The sequence below is a fragment of the Macaca fascicularis genome, chromosome 15 (genome assembly GCF_037993035.2).
Source record: "Macaca fascicularis isolate 582-1 chromosome 15, T2T-MFA8v1.1".
Taxonomy (NCBI): domain Eukaryota; kingdom Metazoa; phylum Chordata; class Mammalia; order Primates; family Cercopithecidae; genus Macaca; species Macaca fascicularis.
Window position 1 is genome coordinate 86,675,643 of NC_088389.1, and position 11,735 is coordinate 86,687,377.

Consider the following 11,735-nt stretch of genomic DNA (forward strand, 5'->3'; position numbering starts at 1 on the left):
CAGTGATGGGCAAAAAGGAAAATAGCATCTAATAATATAGTCCCATATGCTACAATTATTCAAGATGGAATAAAATAAAGTATTTTATTTTATCTAAAATTCATAATATTTATTAATAATCATTTATAGCTCTGTCATATAGGCATAATATAAGGATAAAAGGAAAAATCTATAAGTTCTTGATGGGCTACTAGGCTTGAATTTACAAAACCTCATCCATAGTAATTTATGCCCCATGTAAAGTATAGATATTTGGGAACAGATTTAACTCTTAGGTATAAGTAGTAAAGTTGCAATCATTTCTGCAATTCCAAACCTATTCATTGGTGTTATCTTTTGTGCTCAGCCTTGTGCTCATTGGTAGGTTCACAAGCACAGGATCCAGAATCCTTGAAACTCTTTGTAAAGGAAGAAAACCTTAGATAAGGAATGGCCACAGTTGAACTGCTAAAACCAGCCTACTTATGTGCTCTCTTTGTGCATCCATCTGCAAGTAACCAAGCATTCACAAAGGCCATCAGGCTACACTAGAGCCAAGAATGTGTTATTTCTGCAAAAGAAAAAGGTTGATTTTTTCGTACCAAAACTAGTTCTCTGGCTACTCTCTTACATTTGGTTTGGTAATAGCAAAAAGCATAGAATAATTGCCTTAGTAGATTTTTAACATTTAAAATATAATACCCAGATAGAAATCTTCCTATTAAAATCACGAGCTAAAAGTATATTTCTTACCTGATACTGTATATAAAAACGTTTTGCTATAGTGTTCCCCTGTACGGATATTTTCAATAACAATATGATTTCCTAAAGACTTTGTAAATATAATATAAGGATGTCAATAAAAACTAACAAAAACTGGGCCGGCAAGGTGGCTCATGCCTGTATCCCCAGCACTTTGGGAGGCCCAGGCAGGCGGATCACAAGGTCAGGAGATCAAGACCATCCTGGCTAACATGGTGAAATTCCGTCTCTACTAAAAAAATACAAAAAAGTTAGCCAGACGTGGTGGCGGGTGCCTATAGTCCCAGCTACTCGGGAGACTGAGGTAGGAGAATGGCGTGAACCTGAGAGGCGGAACTTGCAGTGAGCCGAGATCACGCTACTGCACTCCAGCCTGGGCGACAGAGCAAGACTCCATCTCAATAAATAAATAAATAAATAAATATAATAATAATAATATTAATAATAAAAACTGGCATATATTGAATCAATGTAATTGGTGATTACAGTTGAGAAAATAAAGATTTCTCATTTAAAGGAACCCAGTAAATATAATATATTATTTTAAATGCTATGGACAGAATTATTCACAGCTATAAATGTTCTATGGAAAGAAAAAAAGCTAATCCTTAAATTTAAGGAATAAGTTTCCAGATGAGATAAAATATGCACAGAGTTTTAAATACTAAATGGAAATTTTGATAGGTAAATCATGATGGACAAAATATATGAATTAACAATCACTAACTATAATTTCCTTCCAGACTTCTATCTTTTCTTACTCTCTCATCCCTCCTCCCATTTCTCTTTTCTTGATTTAATTATAGCTGTTTGAGCTAATTCTATTCAAGTGGGACAGTTATTCCCTTTGTCCCCTTTCCCTGAGCTTTCTTTTTTAATTTAAAGGAATTACAGCCACCATATCTCTAGTTCCCTTTACTCTAAGACCCCGACCAAGAGTTCAAAATTGCACATTTTCCCCCCTTTGCCTTGTATTAAACTTTGGTTAGGCTTCTCTTCTCCCCATAGGCCCCTGTATTTGTCCTGTACTCAGTCCTGATCTAGGACTAAAATGCAGAATTTACTCTCTTTAACGGCTATCAAGAGAATTGGCCTATCAGACTCCTCTGTCATGCCTTCTACTCACTCCCCATTGCTTGCCCAATTTCCTCTTAAAAATTTTTGCTCTCCCTGGTTACTTTTTCCTATAAGAGGAAAGACATGTTCTGTTTGATTTTGAGATACTAGCAGATTTCTGAGACTGGAGCACTCTCAATATTACAATAATTATTTTGAATAAAGTCTTTCTCACCTAAGTCTGAATTAGTTTTTCTTTGGCAGAGTCTGGTGCTCAGTCAGGTTGATTGCTGATTGCCCCTAGGACTATACCATCTGCACCGAGGTTTTGATGCTGGCTTCTCTGACCCTGTGCATCCTTCCTAGCTGGACAAATCCGGATCTATGCTGGTGAGTAGCAAACCTTAATTCAGTATTCCAGATATTTGTCTTTTGTAGCGGGATAAGAAGTTATTTTTATACTGTTAAATGAGGCTCTTCCCAGTTCATTTCTGTTGAGCAAGACCTTTCCTAGGTAGAGGTCTTCTTGGTTCCTTCCAAGTGGAGATTTAATCCCTGACTCTCGTTGAGCAGGACTCTTCTTAGCTTTTTTTCTGCTATGTGCTTAGTTTTTTTCTGGCTTTTTGTGAGATCTCTTTGGTTATCTGTATACCAGCCTAATCTCATGGGTAATTCTCACTTCCATGGCGTTCTGTCTCCTCTGCCCCTATGCTCTGCCACTGGGCACTCTTTCAGTCTAATTTCTTCAAAAATGGTATTTTCACAAAGTATAATTTGAAACTATAATTGCCTCTCTAAATTTCTTGAGATCTACCCAAATATGTTCATCTCTTACGAGCCCTTGAATCCAACAGTTCAAAATTTTCTCTAAACAGTAGAGTGCACAAACTATCTGCAAGATTAAGTTAGACAACTTACTATAAGATTTTCTCCTTTCCAAGTTCCCTTCTGTGTCCTCTGGATCCTATAATGCCAAACACAGCATTTTATTAAATTCTATAACCCCTGTTAATCTGTTAATCAGAGATCTACTCTCTCATTGGAATGTTAATATTTTATGTTCACCTAAGGAACTAACCCTGAAGTCCTGAACTTTTCTTCAATTTGCCTTTAACCTCTGATATCTCTGATAGATCACCCCAGTTTTCTTGCCCAGTTCACTGCTCCCCAAGCCGTTAAAAATCCCCACATTCAAAATTCCTCATCACATTCCTTCCTGGCTCAATTTTGCTATGGGTTTGCCAGATGTAGGGCACAACTGTAGGGTACCTTAAAGGTGAGGAGAGACCCTAGTATGCACCCTTTGTAAACTGCCCTGGTATCCTCTACAACCCGAGGCAATTGAAGGTCTCAAAACCTACTATCCAAGCTGACAAAGCACTCATGATTTCCACCCCGTAGTCCCTCAATGCACCAATTTCCTGTTAAAAAAAAAAAAAGCAGAAAATATCACTAGTTGGTCCAAGATTTGCAAGTCATAAAGAGGAAGGTAAATCAAGATTCCCTTTGGTCTCAAATACACTATTGCTATCCTTATTTCCATACCTTCCAACACCACTCATTTTGCTGTTGTCATTGTGCTCTGCTTCTCACAGCCCCTTTAGCCTATTTCCCTATTTTCTTTTACATGAGAAAATCAAGAATATGCTTAGTTATTTATGCCTCAGGACTTATAGAAGCCCTCGCTTAATTTTCCCAGACATTAACTGCAAATTTAAAGAATTCGATCTTCCCTGGCACTTTAGTACTCAATATTATATGTAGATACTTTTCATCTTTGTTCTAAGGCACTCAATAATTATTTGCAAGATACCCAGTACTTATTAAAAGTCTTGGCTAGGAAGAGACATAAAGTCTCAAAAGTTCTGTTTCTGTGCCCTCAAGTGTACAATTTAAGCAATGATTATTTTTCCTCAGGGAAAAATGTTTATCCCCATATCTTATCAAGACATTTCGTAACTATACCTTGCCCCAAAACCAAGGGATAGTTTAGGGACTTTGGGGGGGCTGCTTAGTTATTGTAGAATAAATTCTTAGCTTTTCTGCTATAGCATCCCTTTTATATGGTGTAACTGAAGAGCTTGTATCTGAATCTCTACAATGGGACTCACCTTTTTTTTTTTTTTTTTTTTTTTTTTTTGGTCGGGGGAGGAAGAGTTTCATTCTTGTTGCCCAGGCTGGAGTGCAATGGCACAATCTTGGCATCTCGGCTCACCACAACCTCTGCCTCCCGGGTTCAAGTGATTCTCCTGCCTCAGCCTCCCAAGTAGCTGGGACTACAGGCATGCACCACCATGCCCTGCTAATTTTGGATTTTTAGTAGAGAAGGGGTTTCTCCATATTGGTCAGGCTGGTCTCAAACTCCCAACCTCAGGGGGACTCACCCTCTTTAAAATAATTTGAATCTCTAAAGACCTTTCTTTCCTCCATGCCCACTTTAAACCTTCGTAACTTCCTTTTGCTTTTCTCCCTATGTGTTTATGAAAGAGAAGGACATGCCTTAGACATCTCAAAAACATAATGAAAATCAGAGGCCAATGGGATACTTTAACCCCATCCTAGATACTATAACTCAAGGTTTCCCTTCTTGCTTGAAAGCAGTTGCAGCAACTGTAAAATTAGTTCAAACCACAGCTGACCTTGTTTGGATTGTATCTTGAACATCTATTTATTTTATGCAGCTCCGGCCCTTATCCTAATGGAAAATACCCAGCATTTTTTAGTTTCACTTCTTACGAAATTCTTCTGTTCTCTTCTTATATTACCATCGACTGCTCTCAAAATCTCAATCCTGCCACTATCTTCCCTCTTCCAATTGAAGAGAAATTACATGATTGCATTATGAAATTCAAGCCTCAATCCTCAGCAATATTGACCACTCAGAGATCCCCCTTAAAAATCCAGACTTTGTCTTCTGTGCTGATGGTTTATATCTCTGCCCCTCAGAAAAAAAAATCCAGGCAAGTTATGTCATTACGATTTTTAAAACTCCATAGAACATAAACTTCTACCTGGCACAAGGCACCTCAGATCACTAAACTTTTAGCTCTCTTAACAGCTTGATTTTTGGCCAAAGAGAAAAGAGTTAATATCTACACAGAGAGTAAACACGCTTTTTGGATACTACATGATTTTAGTATTGTATGGAAAACGAGAGGATTTATAACAACTTTGAGGACACCAACTAAAAATGGACACAAGTGTCTGTCCCCTTAGTAGCTTTGTGATGGTCAGAGGAGTTAGACATACTTAAAGTAGAAGCTCACATGGATGATAAAACCCCAAAGCAAAAAAAAAAAAAAAAAAAAAAAAAAAGTCACTGCCTGACGATATGTTTACGTGGTGGCAGCTTACAAATCTATTCCAATTTCAACACAACCAGAAAAAATCTTAAACTGACTACACTTACCAACTGAGCCCCTAACAAAAGAGCTTAGAATCTCCCCCATTTAAAGCCCCCTAACATGAAAGAACAATTGGAAACAAGTTGGATGCTTTACCTTCCTAGATGTACTTTGGAGACACCCAGATGGCCACTTGGCTCTCTCACCTGAAATTTAGTCACTGGCCTTTACAAGATCATTCAACATGGGAGAAAGAGACTAAATCATGTCTTCTGCCAACATTGATGAGGAAGTTTTACTCCTATCTGAAACAGTCTTCTTGCAAACTCCAGGAATTCCAACCTTGAGTTTATGGCTCTCAACTAAAAGGATGTAAAAGCTACTCTGAATGGAAGTTCAACTCAATTGGAGATCTTAAGGTAATCCATGCTCTGTTTTTTCAGACCTCTAGAATACAATGTCTACACAGCAAATTAGACAGCTTTCCCAAAAACTTCCCACCAAGCAGATGACAGCTTTACCAACGTAGCTCTACCAACAACATTGGAACAAAACACTGTGAGATTTTCCTTCCTATACATATATTTTTACCATTTTCTTTCTCCTATGTTCCTCCATTGTCACCTTTGCTGTCCATATAACTTTCCTCATTGTAACTGCAGACTTTCATAATGAGTCCTTGTAGTATTTCTGTCTCCTCTTCACAAAAGCTTCTTTAATAATTATTCCATCTCAGTACTCTATGAGAACCCCAGAATCTATAGGTATTATTTTACTCCATGTGTAGCACAATCTCAAAACCTTACTTTTAATTGCTGATTATATACTCTTTTTTCCTTTGGAAGCCTCTAGTTTATTCCAAATTCCTATACCACTATTAGGCTAATGGGCATTTGTTATGGGCTGAATTTTACTCTGTTCCAAAAATTCACATGCTGACGTTCTAACTCTCAGCATTTTAGAGTATGATTGTACATGAAGATATTATAGAATTTTTACAGAAGTAATTAAGTGAAAATAAAGTTGTGAAATGGACCCGAATACACTGTGACTGGTATCTTTATAAGAGAGGAAAGTTGGACAGGGATATGTGCAGAGGAAAGACTATGTAGAGACGCAAGGAGAAGACAGCATCTATAAACCTAGGAGAGAAGCCTGGAACAGGTATTTCTTTCATGGTCCTGAGAAGAAACCAACTCTGCCAACATTCTGATCTCAGACTTCTAGCCTCTAGACCTGTGAGAAAATAAATTTCTGTTGGTTAAGGCACTCATTATGTAGCATTTTGTCACAGAAGTCCTAGCAAGATAATCCTCTATTTTTTATATTATCACTTTGGAGCCCTTTAGCTTTTTCCTTTAGACTTCAAAAGGAGTCTTCTTCAATATCAATAGTTTTCAATAGGGCAATCTATGCTTCCACCACATCACCAAAGGCCTTTTCGTGGGCTTAAGTATTTGCAATTGCCCCTAATTTTCCATCAGTACAAATACTACAGTATTATTATGGGTGATAAGAGTACATTGCCTTGTTATATGAATCTTAAAGATGATCCTGGTGATCCTAAGCATAATTGTGCCTGGTATGATTGGGACTGTCTTGTGAACAACAAACATGACTTTCCTCAATCTGAAAATTTCCCATTTGGACAGAATAACATCCTTATCAAAACAGCTCATGTGAGCTCTAAGGTGCAAATCCATGGTACAATCACACCTATGAATCCTGTTCAGTCCCTAATGAGACACATTGTATTAAGGTAATGGTGCTTACTGATGTCTGCTTGATAATTGCACTAGATCCTGTTATCTGGCTAATCTTACTAGCCATTATCAGACTTTTAACTAAATTGCTTTCTTTTCTCACTTTAACTAATCTACTACATCTAAGTTTCCTAGGCACTGGGCAATCAAAAATATCTGTAAACCATGTTATAGCTGCAAGGTTAGGTACAGAATCCCAATCCTAGAAGGAGGCTATGACCTTTATTTATTTATTTATTTTTTCCTCCAGGTTCTTAAGAAGCCTTGGAACAAGAGGATAAGAGATTGAGAGTAAAGTTAAAAGACTACTGCAGCAGATCACATATGAGCAAACTTTCTGCCTACAATTGCTGTGGACTGGTCAGGAAGTTTGCTGGAATTTGTACATATTCAGTTGTTCGCTCCTGAAATAACCAAGACTGCAGAAAGTCTTACCAAAGCCACCAACATCATTGCCAAAGTATTCCAGAAACTCCAGTGAATGGCTGTCTACAATAATCTAGATTTGGGCATGATTCTGGCTTCTCAATTGTTGTGCATATGTTCCCTGAAACCTCTCTAATATACATGCTAAAACTAAAAATATCGAGACCACAAACTTGGAAATTCATCAAACTACCCACTATTTAAGGATATTTTCAATGTCCTAGAATCTCCTTAACTGCCACCATCTGAACCGCAAACCTTGGCATTACTCCTCTATTTCATGTTTAATAGTTATTTTTCTACAATATTCCTAGCCATAGCTCTCATTAAAAACCTGATCTCTAAGACCCTTCAACAACAGTCGAACTACAAGTTGGCAGATGATACAGCTAGTCCTTTAATGCCAACAAGAATGTGAAGGCTCGCTCAACCCCTAAAAACTACTTTGACCAATCTCAGTTCATGATTCCTATTCCGTCCCTAGTAGTGTTTAAAGACAAAGGTAGTTTGTCTTAAACAATGGGGAGGCGGGGGTGCAGGTGAGCAGGGAGGGACTGACCTATGTTCACAATTGCTCATTTCTTACCCTTGGCCATGTCTTGACTAAAATTTGGAAAGGCTTATCTCTTTCCCACAGGCCTTTGAATCTGGGATTGCCCCAAAGCTTGAGCAAGCATTAAAATGCAGAACATGCCCCTCTTAGTAGTGTATCCTGAGAGTCAGCTGACCACTGGGAGGCGTGCTTCCTGTCAGATCACTCTGCTTATGCTGTCTGCTCATCCATACTTTCTTGCCCAATTTCCCCTTAAACGTTTCTGCTGACCCTGGTGACCTTTTCCGATGAAAGAAAAGTCTTTTTCTGTTTCCTTGTGTAACTTATGCAGATTTCTGAAATAAAAGTTTTCTCTACTACAAGTCTATTTGAGTAAAGTCTGTCTTTATTAAGTCTGGATATGTCTTTGACACCCTCAATCCATTCATATATTGATAACCATGATGGGACACCTATATGTTTAATTTTACACATGCCACGTGGCTGATTTTAAATTAGCCTTTGTTGCTCAAAGGCTTCTCACTTCTATCTTCCATCGTTTGGTTCTGAAATATATACAGCTTTTCTAACATTCAAGGCCCTGAATTTCTGAATTCAATGCCCTCTTATCTGTGTTTGCAAGACTATCATTTCTTTTCTGAACTTGTTGCCTTCTTAAAATACCTTACCAAAACCAGCCAACAAAAACCCACACACAACTGCTAACACTTGTTTTCCCGACTTGTTCCTCTGAGCCTTCATGTCCATTATTATATGATCTGCCTTCTGAGTTACTGTTTTACCAGAATTTGGCCACTACATGAAATGGGTCTCCATCTGTCCACCCTCTAACAGTTGCCTTACTACCCACTGCCTGCCATTTAAGCAAAACCACATATTTTTATTTTTTTCTTCTTGCTAAGACAGGAATAATACAGACTGGTCACAAGAGAATAGAAAATTTCAGGCAGCAATTTCACATGAATAAACAAAAGGAAGCTGCTGAAATAGCTGCAGAGGCTATGGGCTGATAAGACCTTCCAAAACAAGGTGTGAAACAAGCTGGCTAAGATTGACTAGACCCAACATGGTACTGAATTTGACTTGGGTTTCACCTAGGACCTAATTATATACTCATTAGCATACTAAATCACACACCCAACAGCACTATGACTGCTCCAAAAACACCATATTTGGTGTAAAAGTGAATAACACTACAGTTCTGAGAAATCTCTACTTTCTCGAGGAATTTTCATGAATATTTCATGCCTCGGTTAAAGAAACCCATAAAGGTAACAACCCAACCTCAAACCACCTAGGGTGCAACTCTCTTTTGAGTATGTCTGCAATACCCTTTCTCAGGTGTATACTTTTCACTTTGCAATAAATATATATACTTTATTTTATGACTATCCTTAAATTACTTCTTGAGATGGTGTCAATACCCTGAATACTAGCTGGGATCGAGGTTCCACTTCAATTTGGGAACCTCCCCCAGGCCACTAGTATCATTGCTGTTAGAGAAATTTCTGTATCAGTCAAGGTATGCTGGATTATGATACAGTAAGAAGCAACCTTAATATCTCAATTTCCTCTCAATCTCAAATGCAGTTGGAACACTGAATATCTATAGCCGATGGAAAAGGACATAACGGATTTCCTAGCAATTCTTATTGTTTCAATTTATAGGTCACACCCACACATCACTAGGCTAATATTTTATTTGATAAAGTAAGTCATGTTGCCTAACTTGCAGGGGATAAAGTCCAGGAAGGAAGAGTACCAGAGTATTGATGAACTGCAATAATGATTAATACAATTGTCATCCAAACAGATATTTTCAACTGTCTTGGTTTTTGCCTACTTCTAACCATAAAGGATTCAATGCAAGATGCTAGTTTTTCAGTTACTCTGAATTAAGGGGTAGCTACCTGCCTCCATTCCATTCACAGATACATCAGAATAAGTTAGCCAGAGGATTCTGCAAGCAATTTTGCTCCTATATTAAAGGAGTGTAGCACATGAAGGTACCAGTCATATTTATGTTTCACATTTTCTCTCTTGAAGTGTGCTTGTGGGAGGATATGCAACAGAGTCATCTGAAAACATACAATACTGACTGTGGGTAGAAAAAGCCAATGTGGTAAGGACTGCAGAATAAAAGAAGTATCTATTCTCATGTAAAAGATAGCTGAACAAATCCTGAAATTGTCTACATCCAGGCATCTCATTAAGTAAGACAATTAAAAAGTCTTACTGTTTAAGCTTTTATTCTTCTTTATCTTGAAACCAAAAGCATCCTAACCATAGCAGTTAACTGAATAAAATTATTTACAACAAAAAAAAACAGTGATAGTATGTAGATTAAGATTTTTTAATTTCTTCGTTCTTAGAAACCTTAGTTCAAAAACTTGCATTTATATAAGTGGTATGTGTTGGCTCATTGTTCCTACCCAAGTCTCATGTTGAATCATAATCCCCAGTGTTGGAGGAAGGACCTAGTGGGAGAGGTGATTTGATCATGAGGGCAGGTTTCCCCCATGTAGTTCTTGTGATTGTGAGTGAGTTCTCACAAAATCTGATAGTTTAAAAGTGTATGGCCCTTCCCTTTCACTCTCTCACTTTGTCTGTCCTGCCACCATGTAAAGAAAGTGCTTTACACCCCTTTGCCCTATGCCATGATTGTAAGTTTCCTTGGGCCTCCTAGTTATGCCTCCTATTAAGCCTGCAGAACCGTGAGCCAATTAAGCATCTTTTCTTCATAAGTTACCAAGTCTCATCTAGTTTTTTATAACAGTATGAGAACAAACTACACAGAAAATTGGTACCAGGAATGGGGTAATGCTATAAAGATACCTGAAAATATGGAAGCAACTTTGGAACTGGGTAATGGGCAGAGGTTGGAACAGTTGGAATGCTGAGAAAAAGACAGGAAGAGGGGAGAAAGTTTAAAAACTTCCTGGAGACTTGTTGAATGGTTGTGACCAAAATGCTGATAATGACAAGAACAATGAAGTCCAGGCTGAAGAAGTCTCTGATGGAGATGGGGAACTTATTGGGAACTAAAATAAAGGTCACTCTTGCTTTGCTTTTAACAAGCAGACTGGTGGCATTTCGCCCCTGGCCTAGAAATCTGTGGAACTTTGAACTTGAGAGAAATGATTTAGGATATCTGGTGGAAGAAGTTTCTAAGCAGTAAAGTATTCAAGAGGTGACCTGGCTGTTTCTAAAAGTGTATACTCATATACACGAACAAATAAATAATCTGAAACTGGAACTTGTATTTAAAAGGGAAGTATGGCATAAAAGTTTTAAACATTTGCATTGTGACCATGCACTAAAAAAGTAAATCCCATTTTCTAGGAAGGGACTCAAGCTGGTTGCAGAAATTTGCATAAGTAAAGAGGAGCTGAATGTTAATAGCAAAAACAATGGGGAAAATGCCTCCAGGACATTTCGGAGACCCTTATGTCAGCACCTCCCATCATAGGCCTAGAGGCCTAGGGAGAAAAAATGGTTTCATGGGCCACGGTTAGGGCTCTGATGCTCTGTGCAGCCACAGGACATGGCACCCTGTGTTCCAGCTGCTTCAGCTCTAGCCATGGCTGAAAGGGGCCAAGGTACAGCTCAAGCTGTTGCTTCAGAGGGGGCAAGCCATAAGCTTTGGCAGCTTCCATGTGGTGTTGAGTCTGTGGGTGCACAGAAGGTAAGAGTTGAGGTTTGGGAACCTCCGACTAGATTTCAGAGGATGTATGGAAATACCTGTATGTTCAGGCAGAAGTCTCCTGCAGGGGTGGAGCACTCATGGAGAACCTCTGCTAGGGTAGTGCAGAGAGAAAATGAGGTTAGGAACCCTACACACAGTCCCCACTG

The 11,735-nt window shown here is 38.4% G+C and overlaps 1 long non-coding RNA gene across 1 annotated transcript; it reads left to right on the plus strand.

The window, feature by feature from the left end:
* The first annotated feature begins 2,060 nt into the window (after positions 1 to 2,060).
* Positions 2,061 to 8,240, plus strand: LOC102122355 (uncharacterized). The gene is made up of 3 exons (XR_001485675.3): positions 2,061 to 2,187; positions 5,306 to 5,560; positions 7,155 to 8,240. It is a non-coding gene; the product is annotated as an uncharacterized lncRNA (long non-coding RNA).
* The last annotated feature ends 3,495 nt before the right edge of the window (positions 8,241 to 11,735 follow it).